Source organism: Poeciliopsis prolifica, unplaced genomic scaffold (assembly GCF_027474105.1).
Source record: "Poeciliopsis prolifica strain line A6 unplaced genomic scaffold, Auburn_PproV2 SCAFFOLD106, whole genome shotgun sequence".
NCBI classification, from domain to species: Eukaryota; Metazoa; Chordata; class Actinopteri; order Cyprinodontiformes; family Poeciliidae; genus Poeciliopsis; species Poeciliopsis prolifica.
Window position 1 is genome coordinate 599,117 of NW_026562481.1, and position 15,524 is coordinate 614,640.

Genomic DNA, 15,524 nt, shown 5'->3' on the forward strand with positions numbered 1-15,524 from the left:
CAGGGAAACTTCAACACACACACTCAGTCAATGGGCAGCCAGAAATCTTGACGCAAACCAACATAGATATTTGGATTGGTCAAAACTTCCCTCATACCCCTTACCGTCATTGGGAAGATATAAAAAGCCTGGACACAAAGAACGGTGGAGATTTTGAAATTTTTGAGATTCAGAGATTTTTAAAAATGTTGATGTAGATGTGTTAATAAATCTCCCGACCCGTCGTGGCTGGCAGTAAGAACTCGTCTCTTTGGTTTGTTTGTTTATCTATATATTCGAGAGTTTTACGCCTTACGATTCTCCAATAGGAACAAAAGGGTTAGATACACATTTTATAATTCTTATTGCATTGACATGAACACATCAATGAAGGTGTTGAAGTAAAATAAGTCCAGTTTAGATTTCATTTGATCAATGAAAGCCTCATCACGCTACACCCGCTCAACTGTTATTGTTGTTAGCGTGTCACTGACAAAGTCGCACCATTCCAATCCGCTGATTGCCAGCTGACCCTGTACCTGCCAGTAGTAGGCGTGTGAACGCCTCAAAACTGAGTGGTGATCCTGGATCTTGAGGTGAGCAACCTGAGATGCATCATTCTTCATGCTGCTTTTTACCTCAACCAGTCCAAACGGGGGTGATTCTGACGGGTCGTACGCCTTACCATCTGGAGTTGCAGAAAGATATGACGTGTCAGGGGGAACAATGAATCCCACAGGAAGCACGTTGACCCTCAACATCTCAGCATACTTTGCCAGCACCTCAGACTCCACCTGCAGGCCACGCTTCATGGCGGCAGTTTGTCTAGTGGAGCCCCTAATCATCCGAGATGCCAGTGTTGTGGCAGCAGACTCCTCTTCTGCACTTCCTCTGCAAGCATCACGGAAACGGCTAGCAGTAAGTCTTGGTTGTCTAAGATATACCCATGCAGGACATCTGGACTGCTCTCTTGTTCTGGCTTCTATTTCATAAGCCATTTCCAGTGACACTTGCAGAGAATGAAGATGCATAAGTTGCCCAAGTGTGGGCACAAAGCACATATTTGGAAGACTATGCAGCATCAAAGGAAGAGAAGGGAAGTCTGGAGCCATGCGGTGCAGAATGATGCTACCAGAGGACATTGGTGAGCCCTGTGGCACAGGCCCAAATTTGGATGGAGCCAGCTCCAAATATGAAAGACCATCTAGGACAAGAGCGATAAGTGGTTGGGACACCAGCTGGCAGAGTTTTTCTCCTGATGCCAGAATGTCGGGATCTGGAAGTGGTCCTACAAACATCAGTGACATAATCATAATAAATTTTGACAAAGGAAACATACGTGTAAAAACATAAACCAAACGTTATACTTGTGTAAGCTCTGTAAAGTGTGGAGTGCAGATATCTTTTCCCATAGTTTTGGGCTTCTGCACCACCGTGTTGCTGACAGGTTCAGGATGTTTCCCCTTACAAGAAATACACAGAAAGATGTCAAACTAAAGAACAAATAAATGGATGAGAGAGCAATTTGTTAGGACATAATGGGACTGATTTGGCACAGTTTAGATTTTTACCCAACTTGCAAATAAATTGATAGCAGTTGAGAGCCTAGGCCTGTCGCGATAAACGATAAATCAATTAATCGCACGATAAATTAAAACTATCAACCTCATTTTAATTATCGTCTATATCATTTCTTCCTGCCTTTTTCTCTTACTGTTGATACCCTCCCTTCCTTATATCCTTAGTGTAATGCCCAGCGCGCGCTGCACCATCTTATGTCACCGATTGTCGACTCATTATCAAAACCTGAGAGACATATCAGCCATAAGAAATCCTCGGTATAACGGTTCGATTGAACCGTGTTGTGTCCAACAATGGACACAAAATAATAAGTCCAGTTCACTAATTTTGAAACCAGGCATTAATCAATTCCTTACTACAATCTACCTGCAATGCATGTGGCGAGTGTCAGTCTGACTGAATGAAAATCATTAGAACCTATTTATGTCACGTTAATGCAGTGGCGGAGCCAGAGGGGTGGCCAGGGTGGCACTTGCCACCCCCAGCAGACCCCTGGCCACCCCTACTGCCACCCCACTGGAAATGGTAATTTTAAAATATAATACTTATGAGATCAGCAAAGATTTGCCAGGAAAACTGTAATTTCCGACTCCCTGAAGGCAGCTCGATGCCCGACGCTGTTCATTGGTTAAACTGACATGTGGTTCCTGCTTTTTCCAAAACACATTTAGAGTTACACCGTCAGGAGTTCTGCAGGTATTTCCAACATTTTACCGCTCAGCTGTAACCGCTGTTACCTTCCTAATGAGAGGCGGCTCTTGTCATACATTTCTAAAAAGAAACAAAAAAAGATTGTGCACCGCTGCGTAGTGCCTCGTTATTATATTAGCCATGCTAGTGCTGGTAGATCGTGTTTTAGACAGATTCTTTTAACATAATGTTTTAGTGACATGCTGCCCTCTAATGTTTTATTTCTCCCAGCTCTTGCTTGAAATGTGTAAGAATATGTGAAAAACCATTAAGTTTTATAATGACTGAAATGTAAGTATCTATGTCATATGAAAGCTTTGAATTATAACCTAAATAATATTAATTAATTTTGAACGAAAGGAAACAAATATTTTTTCCTTTGTTCCATGGAACGGTCCATTTGTATATGGACCCTCTGATAAAGCCTTGCTCACCCTTTGGCCCCCTTGAAAAAAAGTCTAGCTCCGCCACTGCGTTAATGAAAAACAGCTGAAAAGTTTCCGGGTTTTCTGGTAGTAATTTCGCTCCAACTCCTCCCCGAGTTATTTATATTTTTTTTTGCCCGAGCTGTTGAATAAACATTCATGTTGTTTCTGATGTCTGCTGGACTTCGGGTTGCATCGTGTCAGCTGTTAGGGATTCCCTCCGTGTTTCCCCTCAGAAAGCAGGAGGAGAATCCGCGCTTTCTGATTGGCTAACGGTCACATTCAACAGGCTGCGTCACTCTCCCAGTCTGGATAAATCCTTGATTTAGATCGGAGCAACGATCTACAGTAACACACTAGTGACAATCTCAGAACGAAGAACGTTCTAAGATTGTCGTTCTGGGTAAAAAATCCTGCAGTTTGAACTATTGCATCATTTAGTCGGATTCTCCTCTATTTAAATCTAATTATTACTGAAGGGCAATATAATATACAGACTTCATAATCTGCACTTTTGGTTGAATGCAGTGTTTATTTCCACTTTGGCTTCATGTTGTTTAGTTTTTATTCAAGTACATTTATTGTTAATGGAGACTAAGAACCTATTTTATTTTTGGTTTTGGTTGTTTTATTTATTTTGTACATCAGTCCCAAAAGTGTTCTTTTGAAAGTAAAGTGCATCTATCTTTGGCAGGAAATTGCATGTATTATTACGTAATTTCCATTAAATCAATGTAAAAAGGTCTTCAAACAATATTATCGTTTATCGCAATAATTTCTTGAGACAAATTATCGCCCAGCAAAAATCTGTTATCGTGACAGGCCTAGTTGAGCCAGTTTTTTTTTTTCACTGCCTACAAAAAAGAAATATTCCAAACAAACTATAAGAGAAATTATATTTGACACAAGTGATATTGAGATTACAACAAAATTTATATGGCGATTATAAAATACAGGTGGGAAAGAAATGTAAATGGCTGTGTGACACAATCAAAGGAGGAATAAATTGTGTACATAACTATAGTACTGTTATTTTAAGATCATATGTGTATGACAGTATATGCAATGTATATAAAGTTATTTTTAAAATAAGTCACACAAATCACATCTAGACCCAACAGTAGACACCGACTGCAATAAAATAAATCTGGTTGTGTGTGTTGTTTTTGTCTCCTGCAAACTTAGCTTTCATTATACTTTTTTTCTATCTAATCATAAGAAATCATAGAGAGAGAGAAATGAGACAGGAAGAGCAGGTTCCTGGAAAAAGAGGAAGTAAGTTTCCAGCTTGCAGCTGTATAAAAATAGCTGAGACCAGTCCTTGTTTAAAAGCATAAAAGTTTCAAAGGATAAAATCTAAACATTTTGAGTAATTAGATAACATTTAAAGTAAAGTACTGATATTAATATTGGTTTACTTATAACAATACTTACTGACACTTGTGGAAAAACGTACAAGTAAAACAAGTAACTGTAACTTTGGTATCAAATAATAAAAGAGTAATAAGTTGTGGTTATCATAAAATTATAAATTAATGCTAAATTAAAGAAACTAAAAGGACATTGACATTGAACTTGAAATGGTGTAAAACATGTAACTGCTATTAAAGATCACTGATGATGTGTTGGAGGTGGACAGTAGGTGAAAGGTCAGGGGTCAGATGGGGACTAACGGGAAAGCAGAGATGATGATCAACGCCTTATTAGGACATAGATTGTTGAACAACTTACACGTGTCAGAGACATGGGAGGAAGATTGAGCAACCCTGAGACATTAGCCAAGACCTCAGGACAAAATGTCTCTAAGACAGTGATGGATATGAGTTCATCTGTCCAAACAGTTACCCAATAAAGCACAGCAACAGTGTTAGCCAATGAAAATGCACTGAAGCGGGTATAAACCCTATATAAGGGGAGAGCAAAAGAGGAATCTTTGGTTGGATCCTCCAGGCAGCTTCGAGTCAAGACGAGATGGACAAAGAACTCTGCAGCTGAAGAAGAGCCGGGGCAACAGAGCCGAAGACTGTCCTGCACACGGGGACCAACCCATCAGCCCCGCAACATGTGGCTTCAAATCGGACTTCTCTCATCGGCTGGGTTCAGACCCCAAAGATGAAGATCAAGGAAAAGGTGAAGACCCAAGTCCTGTGTGACCTCATCATCCATGCAGAGATTAAAGCTCATCAGACCAACAGAGATCCCTGCCTTCGTCAATCAACCTCCTCTTCTTCCTGCTGCAACACCTTCTTCATCATTGATCCAGTTCTGGGGTTCGAGACACCAAACTTCGTCCGTCTCTCTCAAAGGTTCCCTTTTTAGTTCTTAGTATCAGCGTTAGGGAAAGATAGGCTAGATCAGTGGTTCTCAAACTTTTTTCAGTGATGTACCCCCTTAAAAAATATATTTTTAGTCAAGTACCCCTGACACGGGCAAAACATTTTTGGAAGAAAAAAACAGTCCTGTAAACAGCTCTGATTTATTAAATCCGAACACCTTATATCAGTGAATCTGAGAAATACATCCATATTGCAAACATTGCATGTAGAAACAAAAAAGAAAAACAGAACACAGTGACCACCAGGAAGGCATAAAACCAGTCAAAACTGAAATATGCAAATCACTGCTAATTTATATTTGTCTCTGTAATGGCACAAAATTAAATATATACATAAATAACTAAAAAGTGTTCACAGAAATAAATCTATAACTTAATTATAAATAAATTATATTTTGTTTACAAAATAAATTAACTTTATAAATAAAGATTTGCTCACAAAAAAAACAATAAACGTTACCTCTTTTCGGATAAAAAAGAAGAAGATTGCACTTTAATCACTTTGCATTGAACATTTGATTCGGTTTGAACAGTAAGTAACGGTGTCAATAGACAGTTTTTAATGTATCCGCTGATTTTTTTGCACAACAGATTCAACTGCAGCGGGGAGCAGCAGGTCTTCCGCTATGGTGAATGGTTTATTGACTTTAGCAACGAGCAAAGACATGCGTAAGAAGCCTCCGAGGCTTTGGCTGATGTAGTGGAGGCTTTTTGCATTGTGGCTTTGAATGATTGAACTGAGAAAGTTTTCTCCTGAAGAACTCCGGTGGCTTACCAACATGGCGTCCATGTTTTGTGGTGAGATGCCGCTGGAGGTGTGCCGGCTTCATGCTAGCGTTGGCTAATTTCTCCCCGTAAAAAAAACCCACAGTGCCTGGGGGGTCAGAGATCGTGGACGTAAATCCCATTAAAACATACTTTTATGTTCTGTACTTCATCGGCTCTGGTTTTCTCTTCTTTTTCACTTTATCTGAACTTTCAGCAGCATTGCTGCTATGCTTTAGCCACGTCTCCATTGTTACAGTGTCATCATGGTAACAGTGCCTGGGTCCGTTTTATTTTAAAGGATATTGAAACTAAATACTGAATATAAAATTCAGTGCATGAACACACATTTATATTTTATCGAACTTTTTACAAAATAATTTTTCCCAAGACTTATTATGAGGAGCCAACTGATTTTTTTAAAGATATTTTGAAAAGTTTCACGTATGTACGTGGAGGTACGTGCAGTACCTCCACGTACCCCCAGGGGTACGCGTACCCCCATTTGAGAACCACTGGGCTAGATGATTGATTTTACTTATTTGATTATTTCTGCTACTTAATTAAGCTGTACTGACCCTTGCAAAATTGCTTTACTAATAAAATATTTAGCATAAAGAAAATCTAAAAGATGTTGTGGACATTCAATTAATGAGTCACTTCAAAGTTCTTTGATGGTAGTAAAATAGCTGTGATGTTTGATTCTGGGGAAGAAAAGTAGGTAATGTTTTATTGGTTGCTTTAGCCCAAATTTAAAACAACATCCTTGGGACTCGCCAGAGTCACTAAAACCAACCTGATTCAGTAACAAGTGCAAGTTGCAAAAAAGAGAAGGAGCGGCCGTTAACAGATGTGCTCTGTGGAACTAGTTCGCTGCAGGCTGCTCAGTCTGGCTAATTCACAGGGGGAAGAAGGGTGGGACATCTGGATGTAGGCCGTTAGTAGTCAGGCGAATCCGGTCTGGAAACCAGCTTAAACAGAGTTTACTTCAGTTCTGGATAGGGTAAATCCCAGCAGATTTAGGAAACTCAATTTACCCGTTAAATGGAGAGCTGGTAGCACATCTCCCTCTCAGAAGAGGAAGTAGTGACTGAGAGAGGAGAGAGTGAAGGAAGGGGGGGGTAGCGACAACGACAATGTAGTAAATTTTATATATCACATCCCATAGGACAATGTGTTCCACTTTTTTTTTTTCTTGGTTTGTGCCATCTTTGTAAATCTTGTGCAGGCTAGTGCAGGAGAAACAGTTGGCAGCTGGAGTTGGGAGTAGTGTGCAGTCTGGTAAAGAAGTGCAACTACATGATTGCAAAAACCTTTACCAGCTGCACAGCTACAGGAATAATCCAGTAATTCAGCCTTTTCTTTTTCAACACCCAGTGATATCTAAAATGGACAACTGTTTTAGTAACATATATATACATATAGCATGTTTAGCTTTAAACAATAGATTCTAGTTTAAAGGTTAGCTTCAACAACAGCAGAAAAAACAGACTATGTTGCAAACAGAAAACAAATAGTTCCCTCTGAACAGGAAGATGTTAGAAAAAAAAGCTCTGAGTTGTCCAGAAGTCGTACGTGGAAGTTCTTCATCTGTCAAATATGAACAGGAACTCGAACTATCGAACAAGAGCCAACCGGCTTTCTGACTGTTTCAAACCTGCAGCTTATGCAGTTCCTCATTTTTCTTCATGGATCTGAATCATCTAGCTCTGACAACTACCTGTCCCTCCACAATATTGGACACTGCAGGCATGCAGGAGTAAAGCACAGTTTCAACATCAAGCGTCATCTAGTATCTCATAACTAAGTCCTAGCCTGCTGTTTTCACAAACTGCACTGGCAAATACATTTCAGAATGTAATCAGAATATAATTGAAAAGTTTAAATTATGTTTGTCTCCAATATTCCACGTAATTTAGCAAACTAAGTTAAGATGTTTGTGTAGTTCATATATTGTAGCTAGCGGTTAGCTCGCAAAGCTACGTCTATTACCTTGATAGCGGTGGTTATATTTCTCGTGGAAGAACTTTTATCCTTTCACATGTTTGCTGGTGGATGAATTAGCCGCTGTGATTTCCTCCACATCAGCGAAAGAAAGGGCTGGCAAATTAAGTAAGGACGATGAGGAGAGCCATTTTTCAGAGTACTTGAATTAGTCATCAAAACAGGAAGTGTCGCAGCCCTTTCAGATACAGCTTCCGGTTGCCGTGAAAAAGGTCTATAAGCAATAATTTTGTTTAATGGTTAATGGAGAAGACGTTATGCTGACCTCTGCTGTGTCTTCTGTGTACTGCAGATGTGTTGTACTGTTCTGAAAAAAACCAAAACGAACGCATTTGAAACGCCTGTTCTCTTCTCATCAGACTTTGAGGTCTGGACCCAAAAATTCAACATTTTGATAACTTTTTTTATTGGCTCTAGTGGCCTTTAATTGAAAGGACAGGGGTGATGAGAGAAGGGGAAGACATACAGCAAAGGTCGCCAGGCTGGGATTCGAACCAGCAATGGATGCATCGAGGACTGGGGCCTCCATACGTGGGTTGTGTGTAACCCCTGTGCAACACGTTTGGGCTGTGCACCTAACTGCGGCTTGTTAAGAATTAAAAAGTGGAATAACTTGATTTAGCTCGTTAATTAATTCTTAGTCCCGAATTCCTGTGTCTGTGTAAGTGTGCAGAGAGAAAAGAGCAATCATACGACGTCAGACTTCAGATATTCAGAGTTTTATCCAGAGAAATTCAATCCAAGAAGAATGTTACAATAATCATCTCACCTAGAGCAAAAGTCCAAGATATTACAAAACAGAGACAAAGAACTGAGTAAAAAAAGACAAAAGAATAACAGAAGATGCATCCTCCGGGAAACTCTCACTCAGCACAAAGAGATTCCAACTTCTGCTGTGAAACAAACCATTTTTTATAGACTGCATATTCTCCTCATTTGAATATATGCATTAGGAGGTGTGTTCTTTTCCTTTGTGTGGGCTGTCTCAATGTTAATTTTATTACCTCCTGCTAAAGAGCCCAAAAGCAGATATACGGCAAACCCTTCTCGTATCAGCCGCTGTCCAGTTTGATATATGATTGCAGCTGCAGCGCTATCTGTGCCTCAAAATGTTTCCACAAGAAAGTAGTTTGTATTTTTAACCAAGCTTGCACACAATGTAATGCTAAATAATGACTATAAGTTTGGATCTAATAAGTAACTAATTAAAAACATGCTTAAAGAAATATAGTTAATTCTAATATAGATAAAATTATTTATAAAAAGTTTTAAGATCCTAGTGAACTTTTGAACCATGCTAGGAATTTGTTAATTGCCTGGCAGACAGACTCCCCATCTAAAGAGATTCAAGGAGTCTAAGACTGCTTTCTGATTAGGAATTTCTGTAAGTTCTGAGAGTCACCAGCTGTCCCAGTTTGGATTTGTATCTAAGTTTATCTTAACCTAAAAGTTAACTTATGTACTATTGTGCTACTTTAAAATTCTTATTTCAACAGGCTATAAGAGCAGCATCAGGAGAGTGTGCTTTTAAGGAGTCTGATGTGTGAAAATAACAGGAGGCACTGCTTTTAGTTTTGGGATGTATATAAGTGATTTACATAAAAATGGACAATTATGACAGCAAAATGAGACACCATATAAATGACTCAGAGTATCTTAACTCCAAAATCATTAGTCCATAGACCTTTTCTTTATCTCGCCATCATCAGATCCAGGTGAGGGTCTGCATCCAGAAAAAAAAAACAACCTTAAAGGTCAGAAAACCTATTTAAGTGTTTAATCAAAAACAGGAATTATATACAAACATAAAAGAAATTAAATTTAGGAATTTAATTTAATGCAATAATTAAATTCTAATAATTCAAAACATTTCAATAATCAGGTTAAATTAACCATAATTTAAATAAAGCAAAAAGAGCATCAATCATAAGTCAAGCTAATCAAAATAAAAAAAATAAATAAAATGCACTTCCAAGATATCAAAAAAAAAATTAATTATCAATTACTCAAGCAGACTGAGAGGAAAGAAAAACAAAGAAATTCAATAACTATATTGCGCAATAGCAAACCCCAAATGTAGCTACATTCTCAATTTTAAACTTCATGGCTTCAGCATAACTTGTTGTAGTATATATAGTGGATCTATTTGCTTTAGCGGAACCACTCCCCTTTTTGCTGAGTTGCCTTCTATGTTATGCGCCTGCGCATTGATATGTTGTATTCGACACTGAAGTGAATATCATAAAAGTCACGTTCATTTGAACCTCTGAGTCGAATCTTTATTTATGTTGGAGTAAAGACACAACACTTGTCAAAATATGAACAAAATGCAACAAGTTACCTTCTCAAGAGAGAGGAGCGAACTGGGCCACAATCAGGCCTGACAGAATCCCAGTGACGGTCCAGGCAACCAGCGCCAATTATTCTAATAAAACAACACTCCAATGAGCAATAATGCTATGCTAAGATAAATAAATAAGAAAACTCACCAAGCAATCAAATCAGTGCATTTGAGAAGAACACAATCACAGAGAAACAGGTCAGAATGTTTTAAACTGCGCGCTGGAGGGGGGCTTTAAATAAGCTACAGGAAGTGGGCCCGCAAAAATAAAAGTTCTTGACTAATTGAGGGTTAGACCTGCACCACCACAGCACACCCCAACATTTTGATAACTTTCAATCCTCCAAGGTTAATAGGCATGAAGCCAATTAATCTAAATTCCTTTGACTTTGTCAAAATTCAGTTTGTGTGAAATGTCAAAAAATGACCTTTGACCCCCAAAACCCTGACATGTTAATTTTTAGGTACTACCTCCAATAATTTATTTCCTGTCTTGAAGGCTTTGTGTACCAAACTTCAAATATTTTTATGATGCTGTTTTGATTGAATTACCTTCAGGGAGGGTTGGAAAGGTTTTGGCCACGCCCCTTTTCAATCCCACTGAGTTCTTCAGTTTGGACCCATTCACCAACTTCATCAAAACCAGTCAGAACTTGGTTTGTTTCAGCAGGATGTAACTCTTTCATTCTTCTCATCCCTCTGTCTTTGTATCTGCTGCTGCTCATCATCACTCAGAGGACGACGGCAGAGACGGTGAGGACAACTGGTCACCTGAAAACTGAACACCTGAGCAGGAGCCCAGACGCATTTCTAGAGGAGATTTCTTCAGCTGATGGTAGTGGTAGCAGCAACACAATACTGTCCCAATGCAAGCAAACAAGATTTAAAGACGTTTAAGTTTTCATTTCAGACTGAAGGAAATCTGACCCTCGACTGACTGGCAGTCAGATTTCATCCTTCACAGGAACATAGAGACATTCGGTAAGTTGGTCCTTTTTCAGGTTTTCTGTAAGGATGAAGGATCAAGTTTTCATAAACATCTTTTAGTTTCAAGAATTAAAGAAATATTTTTTTGGTGGTGTGTTGATTATCATGTGATTAAAATTAGTATTTTTCATCTCTAATCCAGTATTTTTTAGATTCCATTCAGTTTTCCAAAAAGACCAAAAGAAATTATTTATGAAACAAAGTCTGAAACATAATGAATCCTTTGTGTTTTCCAGATAAAAATGGCACAGCAGCAGGAAGTGGATTTTGGTAAGTGATCAGGAACAGAAATGAACCGTCATAGGAGAACAAACTGACCAATCACAGCCTGTGTTGCTGCCATGTGATGAACAACAGCCTCACTGTGAATTTATTGTTTTCATGCTTCCTGTTCAGTGAAGCTCTGCTGGAAACATTGTGAGTTTCTGTGAAACCTCAATGTAAAAACTGAACTCAGATGGAAACAGAACAAAAAGAAACTGATGTGAAGAACAGGACAGAAGCTCTAATACTTCAGAAATAATTGCTATATATACTCATTAATTCATCCAAAAATCACATCATTTATGACTAATTTCTTGTCTCAGATGAAAAGACTTGCTGTGTCTTTTACTCCAACATTTGGTAACAGAGATAATAAAGCTTAGAGACAGAGATGAAGACCTGATGATGATGGTAAAAGAAAAATGTCTGTTAATCATTCAATATTTTCATCACAATGTTATCAGAGATTCCTGTTTTCCTGAAATAGCGCAGCTCTCTATTTAGAAGGTGTTTCTTTTATTGTTCTTCCTGCAGTGAGGAAAGAAAGTGATGAATCAGAAGCTTCATTTGTTCTCATGTAGACAGAATCAGTGGTCAGCTCTGATTCCTCAGGTCTAAACACAACAACAGGTTTAGACCTGAGCAGCTGATCACCAGACTCTGAGGGGGATCTCTGGATGAATAGATGATCTTCATCATGTTTTGTTGTTGGTTTGGATTCATCCTGTTCCTGATTTCTGTCTGCAGAGGAAAAACTTCTCCAGGTTCGCATTGAGTTTGTGAAGAGAGTTTCTGAGGAAATCCTGAATCAGCTTCTCGATGGCCTTGAGGCAGATGGCATCTTTGAACGTTTGGAGATAGAAGAAATATTTCAGAAGACCCAAACCAGAGCAGACAACGCCCGCAGCATCATCGATGCTGTGAGAAAGAAAGGACAGAGAGCCTGCAGATTGATGATCAAACGTCTTGACTTTATAGATCCTACCCTGTCCGATCAACTGAGTTTGTCCTCTAACTCCTCTGATTTAGGTCAGTCAATTTACCAATCATGACTGAGTGGAAGTGAACTCATCCAACAGTGACTAACTACAGTTATAACAAAAAACAATAAATGGAGCACTATGGTTGGACACCTTCTGCTGAGCTGTAGGTCAAAAACTATGGAAAAGTTTTCTTGCAGGTTAGCAGGAAGCTAATCTGCAAGAAAACTTTAAAACACTTTGAATGTTCAGCATGATGTTTGTAGTCCAGTCAAAGCTCTACAGTACTGCTCTGTGACTCATTTTCTTCATGATTTGAAAGTTTCAGGTTTCTGTAAGGATTTGTTTTTTTCTCTGTGTTGTTAGGTTTTTGTGTATTGAGTCTCCGTGTTGTCCTGCCTACCCTGTGATTGTTCCCATTGTATCTCGTTCCCTTATCACTGAGTGTATATTTAATGCAACCTGTGTTCCATGTTCTTTGTCAGGTTCTTGTCGTATTTGTCTTATCAATTTGTCTGGATAGATCTGTTACTACCGTCCATTCGAGTTTTCAGTTGCTACCAGTTTATTGAGCCTTAGCCTTCCGCTCTTTATCTGTGCTGATTGGACTTTGGATTGTTGTTTTTCTCTATTTATCATTAAATCCTCATTTCTTCATTTTCTACCTGGCTCCTCAGCATCTGCCTTACACCTCAGGCAGCACATCATGACAGTTTCTTCTGAAGGAAACCTATAACTAGAATGAGCGATTTGTTTAAACATCCTGATATAGAAACAATCAAATGAAAATTCAATGGATTGAATCTTAATTGTTTTATCTTATGTCTTTATCTCTTTGTTCAGATTTTGATGATCGATGTCAATATGACCTCAAAAAGTCTCTAAAGAGAACCTTCGAATCTATCTGTGAAGTCATTGCAATACGTGGAGAGAAAACATGTCTGAATGATATTTACACAGAGATCTACATCTTGGAAGGAGGAACTGGAGGGGTCAACCAGGAACATGAGGTCAGACAGATTGAAACAGCATCCAGTAATCAGGGAGCAAAAATAAAACGGGAAGACATTTTTGAACCCAACCCTGCCAGAAAGCAACAGATCAGAACAGTGATGACCATGGGAGTGGCTGGCATTGGAAAATCACTGCTAACACAGAAGTTCACTCTGGACTGGCTGAAGGCAAAACCATCCAGAACATTGACTTCATATTTCCATTCACTTTCAGAGAGCTGAATAACTTGAAAGAACAAAGTTTCAGCTTAGTGGAACTGATTCATCACTTCTTTGACAATATTAAAGATGCAGGAATCTGCAGCTTTAAAAAGTTTCATGTTCTCTTCATTTTGGATGGTCTAGATGAGAGCCGACTTTGTCTGGACTTCAAGAAAAACCCAGTCCTGACTGATATTAAAAAGTCAACCTCAGTGGATGTTCTGCTGACAAACCTCATTATGGGGAAACTGCTTCCCTCTGCTCTCCTCTGGATAACCACACGACCTGCTGCAGCCAGTCTGATCCCAGATAAGTGTGTTGACAGGGTCATAGAGGTCAGAGGGTTCACTGACCCCCACAAGGAGGAATACTTCAGGAAGAGATTCAGAGATGATAAAGAGAAGGCTGACAGGATCATCTCCCACATCAAGAAATCAAAAAGTCTCCACATCATGTGCCACATCCCCGTCTTCTGCTGGATCACTGCTAATGTTCTGGAGGAAATGATGAAGACCAGAGAGGAAGGAGAACTGCCCAAGACTCTGACGGAGATGTACAAAGAGTTTCTGCTGATTCAGCTCAAAATCAAGGAGGACAAGTATGAAGATAGCTGAAGAAGATCCAGAGAACAGGAAGCTCTTTGAGTCTCTAGGAAAACTGGCTTTTGATCAGCTGCTGAAGGGAAACCTGATCTTCTACAACAAAGACCTTAAACAGCGGCTTCAACATCAAAGATGCTGCGTTGTTCTCAGGAGTGTTCACTCAGATGTTTAAAAAGGAGAAGGGGACACGCGAGGTCTCCGTCTACTCCTTTGTTCATCTGAGCATCCAGGAGTTTCTGGCTGCAGTCTACATGCTCCACTGCTTCACCAGCAGGAAGTCAGAGGAGATCAAGACGTTCCTGGGAGAGAATACAGAGAAAACATCTCTAGATGAGTTCATGAAGAAAGTCATGGAGAAATCCCTCCGCAGTGAAAATGGCCACCTGGACCTGTTTGTCCGCTTCCTTCATGGTCTCACTCTGGAGTCCAACCAGAGAGACTTAGAAGATCTGCTGGGTCAGACAGAGACCAGTCCAGAAACCATCCAGAGAATCATCACCAACCTGAAGGAGATGAAGACCTGTGAGATCTCTCCTGACAGAAGCATCAACATCTTCTACTGTCTGATGGAGATGAACGACGTCTCATTTTATCAGGAGATCCAACAGCTGCTGGATTCAGGGCAGCAGCTCTCAGTGACTCAGTGTTCAGCTCTGGCCTTCATGCAGATGTCAGAGAAGGTTCTGGATGAGTTGGACCTGGAGAAGTACAACACATCAGATGATGGACGACTGAGACTGGTTCCAGCTGTGAGGAACTGCAGAAAGGCTCGGTGAGTCCAGATGTTTTCATTGTGTGATGCTGATTCAGCTCTATTGTCCTCCTGTTTCTTCTTTCTGGATGTTTTTAGTCTTTAACTACGTCCTTGGGCTATTTCAGCCACTAAACATTCAGCTCATCCAGGACAGCTGCAGCCTTTGTTGAAGCTGCAGCTGTCCTCCAGGAAGACCTGCAGAGACATGAGCTTCAACTCTGGAGACATCCAGCCTCTTCTAGTTACTGGAGAACTTTCATTGCTTCACCATGAAATGCTGCTGGACCCAAACGCTCCGTCTCCTCCAGGGGTTTTCCTCTTCAGCTCTTTAGGAGTTTAGCAACAATTTCTCCTGACATCCAAACCTTTGTTCCTCTGAGACAATGGACAGACCACTGCAGAGACATGTGTCCCTCTTCCAACCAGTCTGTCCCAGTTCCTCTCAGATCGACAGTCTGAGAGGACGGTTCTGACCCGAAGGAGCAGCAGGACCGGTTCTGCTGCTGCTCTGCAGGACGACCAGAACAACGTGAAGCTTTTAGCTGCAGCAGGTTGACGACTGTCCACTTTCTACTTTGTTAAAGCATCAAATCCAGCAGATGA

General features: G+C 39.9%; 1 pseudogene; it reads left to right on the forward strand.

The window, feature by feature from the left end:
• Positions 1-4,625: 4,625 nt before the first annotated feature.
• LOC129354216 (NACHT, LRR and PYD domains-containing protein 3-like) overlaps positions 4,626-15,524 on the forward strand; it is a 38,329-nt pseudogene continuing 27,430 nt past the window's right edge.